This window comes from Astatotilapia calliptera, unplaced genomic scaffold (genome assembly GCF_900246225.1).
Source record: "Astatotilapia calliptera unplaced genomic scaffold, fAstCal1.2 U_scaffold_118, whole genome shotgun sequence".
NCBI classification, from domain to species: Eukaryota; Metazoa; Chordata; class Actinopteri; order Cichliformes; family Cichlidae; genus Astatotilapia; species Astatotilapia calliptera.
The window spans coordinates 1-23,336 of NW_020535639.1; the positions used below are offsets into that span (position 1 = coordinate 1).

At 39.6% G+C, this 23,336-nt stretch overlaps 1 pseudogene; it reads left to right on the plus strand.

Annotated features, from left to right (window-relative positions):
• The first annotated feature begins 1,362 nt into the window (after window positions 1–1,362).
• LOC113017397 (phosphatidylinositol 4-phosphate 5-kinase type-1 beta-like) lies at window positions 1,363–17,052 on the plus strand (annotated as a pseudogene).
• The last annotated feature ends 6,284 nt before the right edge of the window (window positions 17,053–23,336 follow it).

A 23,336-nucleotide genomic window follows, 5' to 3' on the forward strand; every position in this document is an offset into this window, starting at 1 on the left:
TGCTTGAATCTCCAATACTGCTTATGTGCAGATTAATTTTTCAATTGTTTCCATATTTGTTTGTTTGAAGTTTAAGTGGTTGTGTATGTTTTGAATGCACATTTGCATGAAAATACGAGGTACTGAATATGTTGTAATTTAATTATAAACCTTCCTGGAGTTTCATCCATGATAAAGAATGATATAAATATGTGGTTATGGGGAATTGCTGAAGTTAATTTTCACAGTTTTAAAACTGCATATATTTTCACGAGGTTGAAAGTAACACCTCACAATACAGCCCTCAACTTTCCACATCATAGTCCTACAGTTATTTTCAGCATCTAAAATTAGAACTTATGCAGAGTACAAGAAGGGAGTTTTTTCAGGATATTTGAAAGAACGGCAGGGTTCAATATATCCAGTGGCACAATGGCTTAGGGCCAGAAAAAAAGTATGCAGGCAAATTGGTTGGACTTCTGTTCAAGCCAAAGAAGGTCACCTGTGAATTGTTTCACATTAAAATACCAATACATGTCCTTTATCACGCCACCTGTTTGGATAGTTTGAAACAGTCTTTTTAGTTATTCAAATCCACCAGTGGTTTGTTGTACTCGGTTATAGCGCAACTAAATTAAACAGAAAGCAAAGTGAAATCTGTCTGTGTTAAAAGAAGCTTTTAGATCTTTAGATTTTGCACAGATGTCTATGCTGCAAGCTGACAGCAACCACCCAGTCTCTTTTTAGCAGCAACACCACAGAAGGCAGTTCAGGTGAGTTTAAAGTGGGGTACATGATTTACTCTATTATATTTACTACAAAGCTTCAGATTTATGAAATTAAATTAGCAAATATATTTGGTGGTATATGAGGGGAAGGGAAAACTTAATTTTAAAGTTTCTTACACTGGTAATTACACATGGGTGCAGGCTGTATTATAGAGTATCCCCTCTTGCCTTTTCACATTAATTACCCTTAGCTGGGGTTGTCTGTATTTTTTGTAATTTCAGGAGAATTACATTGGAAATAAACCATAATCTAAAGCCCATGCAATTGAAATGAACAGATCTTGGTATATGGCTTCATTTCGCTAATCACTGTGTCCTTTTTTGGAAGCTGATGATCACATAATCAGGAAAACACTGTGCACTGTTATAACACGGGGGGATTGAACATGTAATAGTTCCCAATCCTTCTTAATTGGGATCAAGCGTTGTTGTGAAGTATTCTGGAGTTAAAAGACTAACACATTCACCAAAAGGTCCTCAGAGTCCAGAAGTACCCCAGACAGAAAGATTATTGAAAGCCCAGGATATACTGTAAGTCACAGGAACAACTAGACAAGACTGATTGGAAGCTTTTCACTAGCGTGTGTGCGCTTTGCATTGACATTCATGCAAATGCAACACATTGTGTAACTCCTTTTTTCTTTACATCATCCACAGGAGCAGCCTACCTGGAAAATGCACTTTCTGTAAATTGTTTTGTTTGTGCATTTACCACTGAGGGGAAAAAAGGAACTCGGACAGAATCAAAGTTGGAGGAAGGACAGCCGAGCTTCCCTCTAGTCCAGTTCTCTCTGTCCAAAAGATGTCAGCATCCCCTGCCAGCACCCTAGGAAGGGGAACCAAAACCTCCAAAGCGTCAAAGGATCATAAAAAGGTGAGTGGATCATTTCAAGCAAGCAATGGAAAAATCTTCAGGTAGGAACAAAATTACTCCCACCCAAGTCATTGCTGATGTCAAAACAGAAAATATCTGCGGTCAAACAGAACACTGAAACCAAAGGTTGTTTTTTTTATTTGAGAGTCTAAATGTGAAACTTATTATTTTCTTTCCTGAGCTATTTATTTTAATTATTGACTACACCATGATCTTGGGAAAAATAATTAGTAGCTTAAAGGGGTAATAAAAATCCAAAAAGTCATACAGAAAGTCATGTGCAATATTACTTTAAGTCAAATGAAGTGCAATAACGTGACTGCAGCTACTCTTTCATCAGCTGTGTTATGTAACAGAGCTGCTCTGTGAGGTAGGGAACAAGTGGTGGGAAAATTGTGTGATTAGGCTGATCGGCTTCACACTCTGGCTCGCAGGAAAAAGCTCTAAATAAGTTCTAAAGTAAAATGTCTGCTTTTCTTTTAATTGGAAAAATTAATTTACAGGTATTAAGGCTTCGTTTAGTATTTGAGGTTGTCCTGAAGTGCCGGGAGCCTGTTCCAGACTTGCAATATAATCAAAGCAGTTTATTTTAAATGATTTGTTTATTTTAATTATTTTCTGATATAAATGAAGACAATTGTTTTAGTCACACTATATCGTTACATTTGGTCCACAATGAAATGCTGTGACTTACTGTAACACACTATGGCGTTTAACTGTGCCCATAATACAGCCTCACAGAGCACCAGGTGTCACTTTGAAAAAAATCCAGAATGAGCCCCTGTTAAAAACAACAGACATATTTTGTATCTGTTTGGTATCTTTGTATCCATACACAGAATCTTACCAAAACAAAAACAAAAAGAAATGCTGACCATTAAAATCTGTAGGGATGATTATAATTTTGCATTTAGCACAATTTTATCATTGAAGACTGTACTTTATCACAGGCAGTATAAAAGATGGCCATAACACCCATGGCATCACCCATTGTTTTAGGTTTCTGCAGTTTTGAAGCCCCAGTGTTAGAATTTTAGGCCATATGTTTTGTTTTTCAGTATTAAGTGACTATAAGTGACAATGGGAATGCTAACTTTTGGAGTACCAATTGTATTCTCATTGGCTAATCACTTGTTAGCTACATCCATGTTTTATGCTCTCTATGCATGCAACACACAGATACACATGCAGGCTAATAACAGGGATACGTAACAGAGTAACAAAATACTGGAATGTTTCTTATCAAAATTAAAGCAATAGATTCTTGGAAAGTTTCAAAGAGGAGATAATAACAGTGAGCTCCATGTTAGCAGAGGAGAGGCCTAGCTACCTGAATCGGGAGATCTGTCAGGGAGATCAGAGAATAAAAATAACTCCCTCATAAAGGACAAAATATTTTTTGTGGTACCAGGTGATAAATCTGTCTTTTATTGCTGTAAACTTGTACATTTTGAGAAGAGAGCCAACCTGAAGTGATCACTAGAGAAACTACAGTTTCTGGTTCTTCAGTGTTAGCTAAATTTTATAGTTTGCTGTTTGTGTTTCACATGCTTCCTACATCAAAAAGCTTCAGCTTACTATCCTCTTTGTATATTAACACGATATCTAAAAATGATATAAATAAGACCATTAATCTAGCTAATGCTGTCCTCACTGTGAGGCAACTGTAAGCACAGTTTTACTTTGAATTAAATGCTAACATGCTCATAGTTACAAAACAAACTAAAGGAGCCATTATTGGTGATGTCAGCATGCTAACAAATACTGGAGATTAAAATTCCTACTGAGAGAAGCTTGCCAATGCTATAGCTAATCCAGTGTTGAGGTATTTTTGCACCGGACCAAAGTGTTGAACAACGATAAACTATGTTACAAAGAAAGCAAGAAAATGTGCAACTAAGTGCCACAAAAAAATTCCTAATTCTAGGATGTCTAATTTGTTTGTTAGCCTACACCAGCTGCACTCAAAGGCGCCATCCAGCTGGGCATCGGTTATGCTGTGGGAAACCTCAGCTCGAAACCAGACAGAGATGTTCTCATGCAGGACTTTTCTGTGGTGGAGAGCGTCTTCCTGCCAAGGTACACTCACATTTGCACTGCAATCCTTTCAGAGAATGACCAATGCACATGCACAGGGATTTCCCCCCCATATATCTAGGATGTTTTCTATGCATGTTAGGTTTACTCTGAAATGTCAGGGAGTTTAATTTTATCACTACCTACCAAGGAACTGAATGCATTTTTGGGAGATTTGAGTAAGCTTTAAATCCCAGATTGGCCTCATTACATAGCACATCAAGTCACAATCCAAGTACTAAGCCTAAACCCCAAATGAACCAAAACTATGTAAGTCAGCTAAGTGTGACAAGTGTGGGAGAAAGTGACGATGTCACTCTCTCCCAGCCTACAAAAAAAATAAGTTGACTACATATTACCAACGAAAGAAAGAAATGCAAATTATTATTATGAGAAATCTTACTCTAAGTTATTTAAACAAACACAGTGGCAGCCAACCTGTATTGCTGTTAAGAAAGAGGGAAGTTACCTTTAGAAGTGTGCAAATAATCACTTGTGGGTTGACAGAAACCACATGTTTCAGCAACCCCATTATTTCTCAGTAGGCATTTTGCACTTGGTCACTAGAGGAAGATAATACTGCAGCTGTTTCTTTCCAGTAGTTCATTTCATGGATATCAGCTATCAGTAATTTTCAATAGTTACACCTGTGCATTTCTAACCATGACCTGTTACATGCTCATGTCACAGTGCTCCTAAAAGTTGCAAATAGCTAGACTAATGAATATTTTGTATGTGTTCCAGTGAGGGTAGCAACCTGACCCCGGCACATCACTTCCCAGATTTCCGTCTGAAAACATACGCCCCACTGGCTTTTCGCTACTTCAGAGAGCTCTTTGGCATCAAACCGGACGACTATCTGGTGAGGGTGGAGACCCAAATTCACATTCTGGCTCACGACAATGTGGTGTAAATTTCCCCTGAGTTGATTGCAAAACATTGTTCGGCTTAAACTGTTGCCTCACTTTGAATTTCAGTACTCCATATGCAATGAGCCGCTGATAGAGCTGTCCAAACCCCGGTGCTAGCAGTTCCTGGTTTTACCTCACCAGCGATGATGAGTTCATCATCAAGACAGTGCAGCCTAAAGAGGCAGAGTTCCTGCAGAAGCTGCTTCCTGGTTACTACATGGTGAGCTACTAAATAAACAAGTCTTAGCACATTTGCATTAAAGCCATACAGCAACATATGTTTGCATTACTCAAAGCAAGGTAAAGGGCGGGAGGGGGGGGGGGGGGGGGGGGGGGGGGTATTCTGGCCACACATGAAGTATTGTGTAAGTGCAACATACAGTTCCAAACTACTAGTAATTACTTAAGTTTTAACAGTTCGCTCAAGCTGCTTTATATGCTAATGAAAAACACTCAACATTATTAGCGAGAACCCCACCTATTAAAATTAATTGGTGAAAGTGGTGAGAAAGAACACCTATTTGACAGGAAGAAACACCCAACACAACCAAGTTCAGGGAGGTGCAGGAGTTAACAGATGGTCAGGATCACACAATCCATCCCTAATTATAATCTTTATTAGAAAAGAAGATTTCTGTCGGCTGAACCTAAAATGGAACTGCTGTGCACATGCATCAGCACATGGACATGACTAGCTAAAATGTTACTTTTGGGGAAAGGGAACTGATTACTATATCACCTTTTAATATGCCACTGATATAATCTACAGTTCCCAAAATGACCTGTTTACATGTGTATGTTCACATTTCTTCTCCGACCACTTATTTTGGACTAATTCCTATTTGAAAGTTGCAGTTTCAGTCTTTCTCTTCTTAAATTGACTTAAAATGGACAATAAAATGATTCATTTGGACCAATATTATCAGGGACATTTACTCCTTCTCTGTTTATCACTTAAAAAAACCCATCATCTTTGTTATTGTAGAATCTCAATCAGAACCCGAGGACGTTACTGCCCAAGTTCTACGGCCTCTACTGCATCCAGTGTGGAGGCATCACCGTTCGAGTGGTGGTCATGAACAATGTGCTGCCGCGAGCCATGAAGATGCACTACAAGTACGACCTGAAGGGATCCTCGTACAAACGCCGTGCCTCACGCAAAGAGCGTTCCAAGCCCTCACCCACATTCAAAGACCTGGACTTCCAGGACATGCACGAGGGCCTGGTCTTTGACCCGGACACATATAGTGCCTTGATGAAAACCTTGCAGAGGGACTGTCGGGTATGTTTACATGAGGATGTTACATCCATTAGCAACTATGTGTTGCATTCAATAGATAAATATTGAATGGAACACCTTTAAGATGTGCATTTTTACTTGTCGGATGTATCAACCGCTAACATTTTTAAAGATCACAAGTCAAAAATGTACTTTTTTCATGATACTTGAAACAACATAGTCTAACAACTTAATTAAAAAAAAGATTGCCTTAAGAGGGTTGCTAGCTCATCATTTGGGGACCATTAAAACCGTAACCTTTGTGTTGTCCTCGGGCAAAAAATGGTCCCTAGGTGAATGGCAAACAAGTATATGGGAATCCCGAGGACACCAAATCCAGCTAAACTACCATTTTTATGTTGTAAGCCACATCCACTAAACTGCTGGCTAGTGAAGTAGATTTAGTGTTTAGTCTAGCATGCCTTCAGCAATACATTCTCATCCTGAGGGCTCACATAATGCGGGGTTATCCGATGCTGCTTGCATCTCACTTTTATGAACATCGTGTGTGTCAGGATGGCAAAGTTTGGGAGCTGAGTTGTAATGCTCCCATTTTAGAGACACTGGAAGTTTTTTAGTCAGGAGGCTATGCTTAACAGTCCGTTTATACCTTTTTATTTTGCTTTGTTTTTTGCACACTCGCTAATTCATTTTCTTTTGACGCGTTTTTTTTTTTCTTTCTTAATTGTAGGAGTGTCCTGCTGTTTAGGCATGGCAGCAGGTTATTGTCTGTTGTAGGCGCTGCACTTTGCGGTTGTGCATTGTCGCAAGGGTATAACATCAAAGTTATGTGGGCTACAACTGCTGGTGTCTTTGCTCTTTTTAATCAAGTGAAACTGAGTCATTAAAAGCAGCCATTGTTTGTGTTTCTCGCGCCCTCTTTAATCTTTAATCTTTTTGTTTTTGCTTCTCACTCGTCCTCCCCTGTTGTTCACAATAACTTTTGAACTAATCATCATCCTACCTACATTTATCGCCCTTTTAACCTCACTGTTCACTGTCCAGTCAGACCTCTCATGTCATCAGTTGCAGATATTTTAACTGTTCCCAGAATTAGATCTAAGGGTGCCCAAGGTGCTTTCAGGTATTTGGAAAACCTTTTTATGTACACATGCCTGCATTCAGTATGTTTTTGTTATTGGTTTTTGTTCTAATTTGTCTTGCTTTATTATAGTTTGCTGTTTTCACTGAGTTTGGCATTGTAAACCTACACTGGTTTTCATGTTCTCCTGTGCTGAGCACATTGAGTTTGCTTGTAATGAAATGTGCCATATAAATGAAATTGCCATTGCCATCATCATAGGGCGATGCACTGCTGGAGTTTCATGGGATTGCACAAACATGGGACCATAAATCCTACAATAGGCACTTAAAGGTGCTTGGTTGGGTTAATTACAACCACTTGGTTTGAGTTAGGATGATATCAGTGTTTGATTTACATTGCATGTACCTTGCTTGCAGCTCAGACATGCTAATAACTTTGACACAGTAAGAACATCCTGTTTTCATACATGAGCTTTTGACAGTGTTCAGAGATTCTGGTCGGTTGACCTTTTCCACATGTTGTGCAACAATAAGAGATGGTTTGTCTGACATGCTCAGAACTGATTTAGGCGATATGACACAAGACACCTGATGCTCACTAGCTGTGAATTATCTCGCGGGTTTAATAGGATCTTCCACAAAGCTTGTTCTTAAGAATTTGGAAGGTAAGTGTTGCCCAAATTTCGAATGCTTAGCTATACTCTCTAAAAGGAAAGGTCCCAGAAAATCCCAGTTATTCCAGAGCTCCAAACTAAATGGTCATGAGGATAAAACTTTTATCAGAAAAACATCACTCACTTGGTTTTATGCCAAAATAAACCCAAAATCCAGAGTTTATATTCAGCCAATGATAACTGCGCAATTCCCCTACTTTGATAACATCACACAGGCCAGCACCTGGAACTGTGTCCCTGTTTGTTATTCCCTGAGCTGTTTTGATGACTGCATTAGTGCATGCCTGTTGTTTCATTAGCGAGAAACAATAGTGGTCACTTGATGAAGGATTAGCGTGCAGCAGAGCGAAACACCTGACTAATGGTCAGGCGGAGCAGCTGGACGCTAAAGCGCAAACTGGATGTAATACGCTCATACTGGGCTGCTGTATACGACCTCAGTTAGTGCATTAGGTAACGCAGCACATTTTAAGGCCCTCTTTATTTACAAGAGGTACTTTCGTGACATAAGTGCTTGGTCAGAGGGATTGAGGCTTATGCTTTACTGTATTTTTGCTTATAGATCCAGGGTTGATCTCTGGGAGTGGGACTTCCTTCAAAGTAAAACTTTTTATTCATTTATTTTTATAAAAGAAAATTGAACTGTAGGTGATTTTTGTTTTATTTTATTACTCAAATTATTATATTGTTAAAACCACTGAGTAAAAAATGTGGACATATATCAAAAAGGTGATATAATAAACAAAATAATGACGGGAAATTCTCTATTGCCTTTGTTTGGTGATCTGAAACATTTAAGTGTGACAAACATATAGAAAAAATAGGAAATCAGAAAGGTGATTGCAGCTGATTGCTTGACAGATAAGCAAGCATTCGTGCAGCTCTGTGGGGTTCATGTCCGTATCAAGTAGCTCTCTTTAGCAGGCATGTCATTTGTAACCTCCACGTGGCTAACCTGTTAGCTCATAAATGCCAATAATGGAAGGGTTTAGGTATGAGGTCTAAGTAGGGAACAAATTAAAGTATTGACCTCTTTCTTTTTGGTAGATTAAACGTCAGAGGATCACCAGATCATTCTGAGGGATAAATAAATGTTTATTTGCTCAGACAAAATCTCATTAACAGTTGGCAAAATTTCCTGTTCAGCTCAGCTGTGGGATTCAAATGAAATATCTCTTTATTTGGGAATATAGAGAGATACTAGGCCTATGTAAGCAACTAGAAGCCTCGGACACTCATAACCACAAAATGTCTAATACCGCAGGCTCTGTTCTGTAGGCTCGATTGACCCTTTTAGTGGTTCGTGTCTGTATTTCGTTACACGAGTTGCCTAAACAATGACTGATGTGAACTTTACCTCATTTTAATGTTTTGATGATTTGATTTCAGCATGCCATAGCCACCATTACTTCATTCATTTTCCTCTACTGAAAATACAACACTAATTCAGATTTATTTAAATGAAGAGTAATGGATTATTTTAATCCCACAGCTGTTCTGTTAGCTTTGTTTATTTTTATAATGTAAATCTTTCATGGCCTACCGCATTCAAGGTCCACCAGAAGGTCTGTAGTGTGCAGGTCACACTGTGACATGCTTTTTGATGCTCTAAAGGTGGGCATTTCAGAATGGGAGTTTCTTTTAAACAATGCCACTGAAGTAGTTGCAGGTTGTTTGTTTGGCCAGAACCTTATAGTGTCCCTGTAAATCAGTGGGCTCTGGGGAACTTAGTGTCATGGTTTCAGACCTGATAGCCACTAGCATGTGTAGTATTTAAACAGTTAAAAGAATGGAAGGTTAAAAAATTTTAGCGCTGACAAACTAATTATTAAACATTAAAGAAAAATTTTTAATTTTCAAAGGGGGTTCTTAAAATTTGATTCCCTGAGTTCAGTTTTGGTCTCTTATCAGGTCCTGGAAAGCTTTAAGATCATGGACTACAGTCTCCTGCTGGGGATTCACGTTCTGGATAGGAAGCCGCTGAGCAGAGGAAGCAGATGTGACAGCAGGAGAGGACAGAAAGTCCTCTACTCCACCGCCCTCGAGTCCATCCAGGGGAATGTCAAGGACCCAGAACCAGTGGCAGATGATGACACGTAAGTGGACACTTTGGACTAAGCAGCACATATGATAGAGGAAACCTTTTTTAACATCTCACATCACAAGTTATTTTTATCTTAAAATAAGTATTACCATATACTTTATACATACTAGTTTGCACACAGTCCAATCTAATAAGAACGGTTTGCTTCATACTAAAACGCCTGTTTTTAGGTCTTGTTTCCCTTATTTTTCTAGTGGCTTTTTTTTAAAACCCCACTGCTCGCTGATCTGGTCAAAAATGTAGAAAAGCTGGACATTCAAAAGCATAATTTCATTTAAAAAACTGTAAAATTATCATAATTTTTTTTCCAGATTGGGTGGAATTCCTGCCAAACATAAAGACGAGAGTCTGCTCATCTTTTTAGGAATTATCGACATTCTTCAGTCTTACAGGTGAGCTCACAGCATTAACATGCACAAAAATAACATGCAGAAGACAAACTGTCTCATCATCCTTACTCAGCTGCACCTGGATCAACCATCCCCATGCAGCATTACAGAAACATTTGTAGACTTTTTTTTTTCAAATTCATTAAAATAGGCAAAGACATGCGACTCTTTTTTTGTTTGTGACTCTTGTTTCCTTGGCATTATTATTAGTTTATATTTTATGATTCTCAGGTTTTCATCCTGTTTTCCTGCTTCAGAAACATTTAAATTAGTTTAAACACTCATTACTGGCTCAGTAAACACAGGCTATATTATTTGTTATTTATTATTTAAACTTGGAAAATCTACCAAAATGGGATCTGTCCCCATCTCTCATGGCAAGATTGACACAGTCATGGCTGTGAGGCACGGCTGCAGCTCAGGCTCAACTTGGCTGAGGTGGCCTTCCAAGTCCAAAACCCACAACTAAATTAAAGAGATGCATTGCAGCAAAGCCATCAGAAGCATAGAAGGCATGTAAAAGCTGGATTTGCAACAAAAATGGATGAACGAATACCAACAGCTGTGACAGTAAATTGTGTTGAAAAGATATAATTTCAGGTAATACCACTTTGTACCACAAGATGGTGCAGTCAGGACAACCGTTATTCAACCAGGCAAGTCCTTAATAAAAGCACATTCTTATTTATAACTGCAGCCCCTAGAACAGGGGTGTCGAACTCCAGGCCTCGAGGGCCGGTGTCCTGCAGGTTTTAGATATCACCCTGGGTCAACACACCTCAATCAAATGATTAGTTCATTGACTCTGGAGAACTTCAAGACATGTTGAGGAGGTAGTTTAGCCATTTAATTAATTGTTGGATCAAGGACACGTCTAAAACCTGCAGGACACCGGCCCTCAAGGCCTGGAGTTCGACACCTGTCCCCTAGGGGAAATAGAGGTATTTAAAAGGAAATCTAAAAAGCTAAACAGCTCACGTTTATGTGAACATATACGGTTAACCACTGCCCCCTGGTGGTGAAAAGCAAGAACAAAAAAACAAAAATTTCAAGGCTGTGCAGCACAACCTTGCTAACCACAGTGGCTACCTCCATTTTATTATATACAGTCTATGGTCGAGAGCAAGCATAAATATTTACACAAGTAAAAATGTTACATAATGAACTCATTTGATTTTCAATTTTTAATCATTTTCAGGTTCGTTAAGAAGGTGGAACACTCCTGGAAGGCTCTTGTACATGACGGGGTCTGTAATACTTCTTACTTCTCCTTAACTCCAGGCTGTTTTATCCCTTATGTATGCAGCTGCTCACACGTGTGCCCTGTTTTCATTTCAGGACACAGTGTCAGTGCACAGGCCCAGTTTTTATGCAGACAGATTTCTGAAATTCATGGGCACGACTGTTTTCAAGAAGAGCCATCGTAAGTCATGCTAACCTGCCACCATTCTGTTTCCTGCATAAACGCAGCTTTTGTTTTAAATTCTTTCTCTGTGTGTTTAAGCTTTAAGGGGAGCATCTTCAAAGAGGAAGAAGAACTCTCTTTATGCAAAGTCAGTCTCCCAGGAGATTCTGTCACCGCTGAAGGAGATGAAGGAGGAGAAGAAAGCCCAAAGCATGGACAACCTGGATGGAAACTGTAAGCTGTTTCTTTTGTTTATGTTTGTTTTTATTAGAAGCTTTGCTTGACTTGTTCGCTGACGGTGTGTTTGTTTTTAACAGTTTACAGTTCCTCCAAACAGCCGGATCTTCTACCTGAGTCTGCCGTTTCTTTAAAACTGAGCGGAAAAGAGGAAGAAGACTATGAAAACAGGTACTTCACATGTACTGCTTTCAGATCAAAGCCCAGTTTTCAGAAGAGAAGTTGAAAAGTTGATATTTTGATCTGATTCACACTGACACAGACATGAAAGTGTGTAACCATTGAGATTATTTTTGTGGACATTGTTTAACTTGCACATATTTGAAGCCTTGAAATTTGGCCGTTGCCATGTTGTTAGAGCCATAAAGGACCATATTTGGATGACAGGGTGGTGAACTATGTTATCAGGAAGCTGCTCAAAAAGGCTTTAGTGTATGGGGATCAACTTCCTTATGGAGCCAGCAATGAAGTGGCCATTTGAGGAATTGTGTGTTTTTAGGAGTTGCAGTTCATTTTCAGCTCTAAAGTTTGCTTCTTGTGGCTTGTGAGCTGCAGTTTTTTTCCCCTGCCACTGATGAAATGTTCCAAATAACTGTGTTTTTACTGTTTTCTAAAGAGCTAAAGCTACATCTTTCTTTTGATATTCAACAATATATTCTGAGAGGATGCTGAACGATGAATGATGATGTAGACATTAACTCGGCTCATACACAACAGTAAATTGTATTTCTATGTTGCAGTGAAGACCGACGAGCCTCCAGTTCAACGATTGCTCTGGACGATCCACTGCCGTCCCTCAGCAGAAGCCAATCTGACTCTGAACTGGATGTCTACTTGGTAAGCCATGTAATTTCAATTGCAGAGTCTTAATGGGTTCTGTAATGCTATAGCTTATCGTTAGAATACAAGCAACCCAGGCCCAGCACCGAAGACCAGTAAACATTTAACAAGCAATCCAGTCGGAGCCCTGCTGAATGAGGCTCAGACTGGCTCCTGAAAAGAAAGTGAACAAGATTATTTTTCAAGCTGAAGCTTTAACATCCATCTGTGGTTGTACACCCCTCACTCAGTACAGCATCAAACTGAATTATTTAGCTAGAGAACAGATCTCAGGCTACATTCACTTGTCACACAAGGGGGAGGAGGGGAAAAATATTCAGGGAGGTCAAGCTCAGATGTTTCTATGTCCAGAAACGACAGTTTAAATGTTATCAGCCCATTGAATTGTTTGAATAGTTCCATTCGTGTCACCTCATCTGTTTCATTCAGTCTTAGAAACAGAAAGTATACATCTGGTGGTCATGCCAAGAAGTGACTGTAAAATCTCCAATTGCAGATACCGTAGCAATTAAGTTATGCTTTTGGTGCCTAAAATAAACTACCTGCTTAGGTTTATTTTATTTTGGGGTTTACATCCAACCAAACAGCTCATAAAAATCGCTTTGTGCATAAAAGCTCCAAACTTTTCGATATATTCTCACATCCATATGGGGTCACTTGCAACATTGTTTGTTTGGCACACGTCTTTCAAGACATTGCTTTACCAAAGACCATGAAAGATAAAGCCACCAACACCCACAAACCCACCCATATTTTAACCATGCATTTTGAAGCTTTCATACTAGTGTTTTTGGTTGCAACCATGTAGAGCCATTTTGGAGTCAGGTGGTTGGAGCACTACATAATCAAGTGCCAAGTATGGCTGGCAAGCCGATAAACTGTATATTCAGTTCAGTGCAGTGCAATTGAGTTTTATTATATATATTTAAAGCAACAAAGCGCACCAACAGTCACCTAAAGGCGCTTTATTAAACACCAACAAGCAAACAACCCAATTTGATCCAGCACGTGGAGAAAGTGGGAAGCAAAAACTCCATCTGTACTACAAGAAATCTCCAACAGAACCAGGCTCAGGGAGGGGCGGCCACCTGCTGCAACCGGTTGGAGATGAGTGGAGGAAGAGAGGACAAAAGACACTGTGGATGTATACGTCTAAAGCACAGTCTCATATCTCCTCCAAGAGACAGAATAATATAAAACTCATGTAAAACCTTCTTGGATGACCCTTCCTTCACAGGAAGTTCCATTATTTGTCACATAATATCATTTTAAAAAGTATCCAAAAGTTCATATATGTTCTAGAGGTGTGTGCTTTAAACATGAAAGTCTTTGGGGACTTGCTCACTTTTAGAGTCAACCTCTACTGGCCATGTTTGTGAAAAATCCCAATTGACAATGACAATAAATAAATAAATACTAAATACTAAATACTAAATGAGGTGATCTCTGAGTAGACTTTGTAGGATGCCACCTTTTGGCCGTTTAGTGGGCTCATAATGTTTGAATGGATGCCTGAAACTATAGGCTTCAACTAGGGCTCATTAAGGGGCTCATTAAAACCCATTAAGACTACCTTATAAGACAAAGTCATGACAACAAGATCAACTCTGTTGTTGAGATATTATATTTAGTCCTCATAAAATTACATAAAAGAAGCCATAGTTAGTTGTTCTGCTGTATTTAGGAACACTGTGCACAATGAACTCAGGGGTCACTGGGTATCTCTGCATTTTCAGCCTCACACAGTCTCACCCAGGCGACCCAGCTGGAGCTGATCAGTTGTCAATAAAGTGTAAGCAGCAAATTACACCGATAATACTTTCTTTTAATTTGTACTGATCCTGTGATTGTGGCAAGAAGATGTGGAGGCTCTCATGATGTCATATTTTAGCCCCGATAAAGGCGCTCCATGAACAGAATAGAATCACGTAGTGATTCATGACCATAACAAACTGACCTTTATTCATAAGATGTTACTACCTAATACATGCTAACATTTTCTTGCTCAACACTCACATGCAATTTATCTCATCTTCTTGGAACTCTCTTCTTTGATGGTGATAGCCCTGGGGTCCTGAAGCCCCCTCTGACATCCACTCTGTGTGACTCAGCTGAGTCCAGTTCCCTCCTCCCTGCCCCTCGGTCCTTGTGTCAGCCTAAGAAACCTTCATGTATTCTTTTTTTTCTACAGCACTTCTCTTACATAACCACAAAATCCTCATTCAGGCTTATATGAAGCCGTTCTTCAGTCTACATTAAGCGGTCCCACTCAGGCTCTGCAGGAAGCCCGCAGACGTCCGAGTTAATCTGATCTCAAAGCCTCTGACATTAAGAGTGGGACTCAGAAACACTGAAAATACTGTAGGTTAAAAAAAAAGGAAATCTGAGCCATGAACCTATCTGTCTCCTCAAGTAAAAATTAAGTAAAATAAATGTTTTGGCTTGGGTGGATGAAAAGCATGCTCCCAGCTGTTACCCTTAACCTCCTAAAAAAAAAAAAAAAAAAAAAAAAAAGGCCTGACTTCAAAGACAATGGGTTTTTTACTGTGGGAATGCAGTAAAGACTCTGCACTCAACACATCAGTTCAAGCATGACAGAAATAAATGCAGCCTGACAGCTTCACTTTGATGGACAACCTCATCCTCTGTGGCAAAAATCCTGCTCACTGGAGGGTTGAATAAAATATACTATACAGCCAAAAGTATTCACTCATCCATCCAAATCATTGAATTCAGATGTTCCATTCACTTCCATAACCACATGGTGTAATAAAATTAAGCACCTGACTTCAGACTGCTTCTACAAACACTTGTGAAAGAATGGGTCGCTCTCAGGAGCTCAGTGAATTCCAGCATAGTACTGTGATAGGATATCACCTGTGCAACAAGTCCAGTCAGGAAATTTCCCTCGCTACTAAATACTCCACAATCAACTGTTAGCAAAAGCATTTGGGAATGACAGCAACTCAGCCACAAAGTGGTACGTCAGGTAAGATCACAGAGCGGGTCAGTGGACGCTGAGGTGCATAGTGCACAGGGGTCAACAGTTTTCTGCAGAGTTAATCACCACAGACCTCCAAACGTCATGTGGCCTTCAGATTAGCTTAGGAACACGCCACAGAGAGCTTCATGGAATGGGTGTCAATGGCTGAGCAGCTGCATGCAAGCCTTACATGACCAAGTGTAATGCAAAACGTTGGTATAAAGCACGCCCCCACTGGACACTAGAGCAGTGGAGACTTCTAGTGACAAACTACTTCTCCATCTGGCAATTCAATGGATAAGTCTGGGTTTGGTGGTTGGCAGGAGAACAGTACTTGTCTGACTGCACTGTGCCACGTGTAAAGTTTGGTGGAGGGGGGATTATAATGTGGGGTTGTTTTCCAGAAGTTGGGTTTTACCCCTTTGCTCCAGTGTAAGAAACTTTTAATGCTTCGGCATACTGAGACACTTTGGAAAATTTCATCTCCCAACTTTGTGGGAGCAGTTTGGGGACGCCCCCTTCTTGTTCCAACATGACTGCACACCAGTGCAGGTCCATAAAGACATCGACGGGTGAGTCTGGTGTTGAAAAACTTGACTGGCCTGCACAGAGTCCTGACCTCAACCTGAAGCAAGACCTTTGGGATGAATTAGTACAGAGACTGATTGGGATGTCACCCAAATTCATATCCGTGTGATGGCAGATGAGCAAATACTTTTGGCAATAGAGCGTACATAAGAAAATATAAAAGATGCCAGGATGTTTTTGAAAACTGCTCTTTTTTTTTTTTTACTTAACACACCCAAGACTGCACAGATGTGTCTGTTGTCACCTGAAGGCAATTAAAATCTTCTCTTCTTGATTTCTAGTGAGGAGAAACAAGGTTATTGCTCCTTTCCAACCACCTGCACTTGTGAACTTTGAAACACCAACCGCAGTCCAACAACATGAAGGCATCAGGACTTCAGCAAACATGGCACAAACTACAAGAAGTAGCCTGTTCTTCTCATTTTCTCCACTGTGAGCATCACTATGATCCTTGTAGAAGCGTAATGCAGTCACTCGAGAAAAAAAAGTCCCGTGTTTCAATCTCAGAAAAAATCTGCTCTGTTTTTCCAAAATAATGAGATGCCTCCTCCATGAATGTGGGAATGTTCTTCCTGCTTGCGCCGAGTAGGGCTTGTTACTTCTGCTGCCAGTTTTTAATCCATCTGTACTTCCATTGACTCCCAAATCTTCTAACAGCTTTTTACTTTTACTCGCTACACTTTAACCACTTTCTATACTTTACATTTAATAATCATACTTTAGTTTTAAAACATTTGAGGTGTGTTATTATTTCACTGTGCACCTTCCAGACATCATAGCAATATGAATGTATATGTAGGGAATGATAACACATAAAAGACAGTCCCACTGGTGTATCTGTCAACTGATATGCAAGGTGTAGAGTTGAAAGATGCAAATACACACAAAAAACCCCACACATGCAGGGAAGATGAGTGTGAAGCAAAGACAGAGAAAAGTACAGCTCGTGATGTCATCACATGAAATCAAGACACTGCTGTTAGCATTGCACAAAAATAGCTAGTGAAAAAAGAAATACTTTTTATTTTCGAGTCCAAACTTTTGACTGGTTCTATAAAAAATTAAACTGGACTAATCTAATTCAGGAAAACAGAGCAGTTTTTTTATTACATGTTTTTGGAATTTCTAAGATAAGTATCCAAATTAATAATTCAGAAAAATATTTTTAATTTCAAGAAAAGTTATATAAGAATTATTGCATGTACATCTTGTTCATTTAAAAAAAAATGGCTGCATTTGTTCTTGAAAAAAAGTGCATTAGGCTCTGTTGTTCCTCTTTCTTTTAATGTTAGGTGAAACTCGACTTTCCAAATCAATGGAAACACCTCTACAACTAGCAGATATGTTAATGTGTTAATGTGTATTAGTAGCACTGAACTACTGTGCTGACGTGCAGTAAAACACTACAAAGCTGCTTCTTTGCCTGTTATCGTTTACACTGCTGCTAGTAAATCCTTGTGTTTCTTTGCTGATATTTCTGATTTTCTGTAAATGTTTAAATTTCTCAGTGGCTGGTTCCATGAGGAAGTAAACATCAGCTCATCAGCTTCAGAAATAGATCAGTGCTCGTTTGTCTTGTATTTACGTAGAGCTATGTTCAAAGATCATTCAGGTATGTGTGAAAATCCACATTAGTTGTTCAGTTCAGTTCATTTTTTATTTCAAACATATACATTCACCAACATATCACAACACCAGTGTACAACAACAACAGCTGTTGTACATTCACTCACATTTGCATGAGTAACGCCCTGTTTTAACCCCGAAGAACATTACAAAATTACATGATTAAAAAATGAATAAAAAGACAAATTCATTAGATGAACTGAATTTTCAGACAAACTTCCCATTCATAATGACTACTTTGCAACGTACCACAATAGCTTACTAAAATTAGCACTCACGGAGCTGCTGGCATGGCTCTTACACCTGTTTAAACATACAGAAGATTTTCTGCTACGTAAGACTACGTAAGATTTTCTTCTACGTCATTTCACAAAGGTCAACTTTCATGCTATAATGATGTTTGAACACGTGACAATTTAAAGGAAAGAACTGGACCCTTGCCCTCTGCAGTAAAGCAACACGGTCGGTGTTGTGGTTTCACTCCATTTGTCACGATGCTGTGGCTCTGGGTTATCACCTCTGTCCTCTGATGAAATGTTTCTTTGCTAATAAGAGTTCAAAGAATGATAAAAAGAGTGAACATTTTGTGAAATGTATGACATTGCCTTTCAAACCCAACTGAACACCTACTGTAGAAGATTTTGTGTTTTAGTTTTATCCCCTGTTGATGGACTGGGGCTCTAACGCTTTGTGAACCTAAGTGCTTAAGAAGATAACTGGATGGTGGATCCCTTCCACCAAAGTTTCTGAGACTACCCACCTTTTCTTTTTCTTCTAACATTTCTTAAAATCTAAATCAATACAAGATGATATAATAATAATAATAATAATAATAATAATGTTGGTAAAACTAGACAAGGTGATATTCTGTTTATAGTGTGTCATACCTCATTACACCCATTTTATCTGCACTGGCGTTTCATAAAACTATATCCTGTTACAAACTGTGTAGTCCTCTGTAGTAAAAAGACACCATAGTGTGTCCCATGTATATACTGTCTTCTTATCTTCCACATGCCTTAAAAACTTTAAAAATCCGTGCTTTAAGATGCTTTGTAGGCCTATAATTGTACTATAGCAATACTTTACACTTGTATCAGGGAAATAAATTATTTCAATATCTTTACTTTGATCTGTGTGTTCGTTTTTTGCTTCAAAATTATGTTGCTTTAATATAAAATAGAGGGCAGTATCCATGGCTTCTGTTGATTAACCCATATTTTTATGTGTTGTTTAGTGGTGAGGGTGTGGTGTTTATTTCCCCTTTTCACTGAGTCAAGTTTCAGTCTTCTGATGATGTCTAACTGCTGATTGTCAACAGCTTGTTCATTGTTTTTCTGTTTACATAGAGACTCTATTCAGGGCAGAGGGTCTGACCAGAGCAGGTTAAACCGGTCACACGAGTTTTATATCACCACACATTCACCGCACGAGTAGTAACAATAGGAGTGTGTACCGGTGGCAGCAACAGCCTGAATCACTAACAGAGAAAATACCCAGTGAGCTGCAGTTGAATGCCAAATCCATCCCTTAGCTGGTTTCTTGGACATGACGAATCATGGTATCATGTCAATATGGACGAAACTCTCTGAGGACCTATCAAATGCTTCCAGCACCTTATTGTGTCATTGTAGTGTTTTAAAATGCTGTTTGAGCAGACTGGCTTCTGGGTCCAATAAAGCATAAACAAATTAAGGTATATGCATTTGAGTATGTTAAACTGTACTAGGGAAATGTGATAGATATAGTACCGTCTCACTGTCTTTAACAGCTGCTGACAGATAAACCATTCATAACCTCTTACTTCCTTCCTTCAGTTTTCTTTCACTCCTTCTCCTAACATTTCCCTCCTTATGGTAAATGGACTGGTTCATATATAGCACTTTGCTATTCTGAGTACCCATTTACACACATTCACACAAACACTTTTTTCTATGCTGTGATTTCTATCTAACATTCACACGTATGCTAACGTGGGGTCAGTATCTTGCCTATAAGGTTATTTGGCATGCTGACTGGAGCAGACTGGGATCAAAACACCAACCTTCTGGTTAGTAGGTGACCTGCTTTACCACCTGAGCACCCCTGTGTAGGCCTGCACAGTATATTTATTTATTATCCACCCCTGTCCAGACAGTCCGAAACATGAGAAATTTTGACTGGCTCTACAAGACACTTTTCTAAAATCTGCCTTTTATTCAATGCATATGAAGGGAATGCGTTTTTATTATAGTCAGAAGGAGAAGGTTGATCATATTCACCAGGAGAAATTACCAAGAATTACAAGATTTGCAGATTTTGGTGCCTATGATAGAAACTACCACAAAGAAAGTGAAGCAACAGTGAATACATACTGTTTTTAATGTCAAAACCTGTTACCAGACATAACAGCAGCTGAAATAACAGTGAAATAAAAGAATATAGGAGTATAGAAAGACTTTCACATGTGGCCACAAGAACAAACTTATGCTTCCATTTATCCTTATTATGTTTACTTAGCAAAAGAGCAGGAAATGTGATATATTAGTCCTGTAACATGCTCAGTTTAATCTATTCTTAAATTCTAAAATGGATATGAAAATGTAACACTACCACCTGGCATTGTCCCACACAGACACACTGATGCACTGCATATTAGCAGTCAACTAGATTAAACAAATTAGCTTGCTAAACCATGGTTTCATTTCAGTTACCCAACCGATTTATTCCAATTTCGTTATAACAATCCAACTTGTTTGAAATTTTAAAAAAATGCAAACAAAAACAAACTTTTCATTCCAAGCTTGCAACAGCCCCCTCCCATCACTCCCTAGTCACTCCCGCTTTCCCTCGGTACAACACCCCTGCACGTACTCACCCTCATTCCATAACCAGACAATCAAACGGGGACTTTTTCTTTTTTTAAGTAGGGCAACACAGGATGGACCAAGAACAAAGCAATTATAGTATTTAACAAGACAAATATACTGGCATAGTAGGCACAGTGTTCAGGCTCATTTGCAGCTCTGTAAATTAACACAGATGTATAATACTCTGAGTTTAACATTTGTTTTTTTATTGAATAACTGTTTTACAAAGTGGTGAAACCAGTATTCACACTTTACTTCAGTTACATTCATAATCCTAATTACAATAAGTAATAGTCCAAACATTTTAGTGTCACATTAGACCTGAACTGGCTAAAAGTGCTCATTACGCAGAATCATTTAAATGATGTCAGCCATTATGAGACCTAAAACTGCCACGTTTAAGGCCAAACCTCTCACCACAACACGGACTGTGCACAACTCTTAGATGAACAATATTGCCTTTGCATTCTTGTGTTTTCACTGATTTACTCTTTTATTACCATAACTAGCTTGTGCTATTTCTTTTAAAGTTCTTTTAAAGGTGAAAGAATGAAATTGTAGGTACAAGTGGCTTTCTCTGAAGGGTGGATGGGCTCTCCCTTGGAGATGGGGTGAGTAGTTCAGTCATTCAGGAGGAGCTCAGAGTAGAGCCGCCGCTCCTCCACATCACAAAGAGGCTAAGGCTGTCACTGACTGGGAAAGGTGTTCCGGGTGGGTATGTCTAACTGAGTGGAGGACCCAGGGTAAACCGTGGGTGTGCTGGAGAGATTACATCCATCAGATGGCCTGGGAATGGCATGATACTTCCCTGGATAAGCTGGAGGAGGTGGCAAGAGGGAGGTATGGGCTTCCCTGCTTCGGCTGCTGCCCCGTGACCTGATTTCAGATAAGCGGAAGAAAATGGCTCGTTTTCGTACTTTCCACCACTGGTCTTACACAGGCTCTCATGGTGTAATGCATGTAAAATGAGTGGCACTATTGTCCAGTGGGACTGTTGGGTGGACACTGGGGAGGCCAATCATATTTCACAGGGAGGCAGTGCCACCCCATCCTCCCTATGTGGCAACAACCCTGCTGTCAATACATGAACTCAGGATAATCAGGATGATATGGGGTAAAAGTAAAAGAAGTAACATTTGATTAACATTGACAAGCCCTATTTATTCGTATAATTAATTAAATAATTTATTGATTACATCAAAAGATAAATTATGAAACTATGAACATCTATACATGTTTTCAAGCTTTTAGTAAGCTTGTTCCAGGCCTTAATAGCCATAAATAAAAAAAAGGATTCACTCAAAAGAACTTTGAGCAGCTGCCCTTGAAGCTCTACTTACCAGCTCTGAGCAAAGTTGTCTTTTCTGCAGTGCAGATTTAGCACTGAGAATTAAAACGAGACAAACATCTGAGTGCAAGATTAGATTCAAATAACTCTTATCACTGAGGATCAGAATGAGGGAAAAACTACATTTGAAACGGCTTTGAACGTGGCATGGTTCTTGGTGCCAGATGGGCTGGTCAGAGTATTTTAGGAACTGCTGATCTGCTGGGATTTTCCCCACACAACCATCTCTAGGGCTTACTGAGAATGGTCCAAAAAAAGAGACAATGAGCAGCAGCTCTCTGGACAAAACCTCACTGTTGATGTCAGCTAAGAACTGGGAACTGAAGCTACTGTTTGCACAGGCTCACTGAAATTGAACAACAGAACACTGGAAATGTTTTTGGCTCGATTTCTGCTGCAACACTGAAAAGGGTAGGTTCAGAATTTGGTGTGAACAACATGAAAGCATGGATTCATCCCACCTTGTACCAGTGGTTCAGGATGCTGGCGGTGTAATGATGTGGGGGATGTTTTCTTAACATACTTTGGACCCCTTAGTACCAGATGAACGTCGTATAAACATCACATCACCTACACGATTATTTTTGCTGATCATATCTATCCCTTTATGATCACGTTCCCTGGTGGCTAGCAGCGGGATAACACGTCATTTCACAAAGGTCAAATCATCTCAAACTGTTTTGTTGAACCGCTGGTGTCTGTGAGTTCCCTGTACTCAAATGGCTTCCACTGTCACCAGATCTCGATGTAATAGAGCACCTTTGGGATGTGGTGGAGGGGGGAGATTTGCATCAACCAAATGTGCAGCAACTTTGTGATGTTATCATGTCAAAACAGACCAGAATCTCCGAGGACTGTTTCCTGCAACTTGTGGAATATGCCATAAAGAATTAAAGCCACGCTCTTGCTCTCACTGGGTATGCTATCGCAACCAAGTAGAAGCAATAAAGCGCCTGATAAAGTAGCTGGTGAGTGTAGTTTCGGTATAAAAGTCCCTTTTATGACACCGGAAGAGTGACTCAGAAGAATGGCACCGCCCAAAAAGGTCATGGGTGAAACTGCAGTGGAGCTGCACACACAGCACACCTGCAGTTTCTAAGCTACGCCCACATACCTGAGAGAACCAGGAAGAAGGATTTTTCGAGGCTCGCCAAAACTTTGTTCCGTCAAAATCCTCTCCTTCCTCACCCTTCCTTTGTCCAGTTCAGCTTTTGGGATTACTCTGCTGCCTGCGGTCACATAAGGACAGGACACACGAAGTTTCACCTGGTAAGTAGGTCCGGCATTGTCCGCAGTGAGTATCGATTTGCTTTCACTGTGTTTGTGGCGCGCACTGCCATTT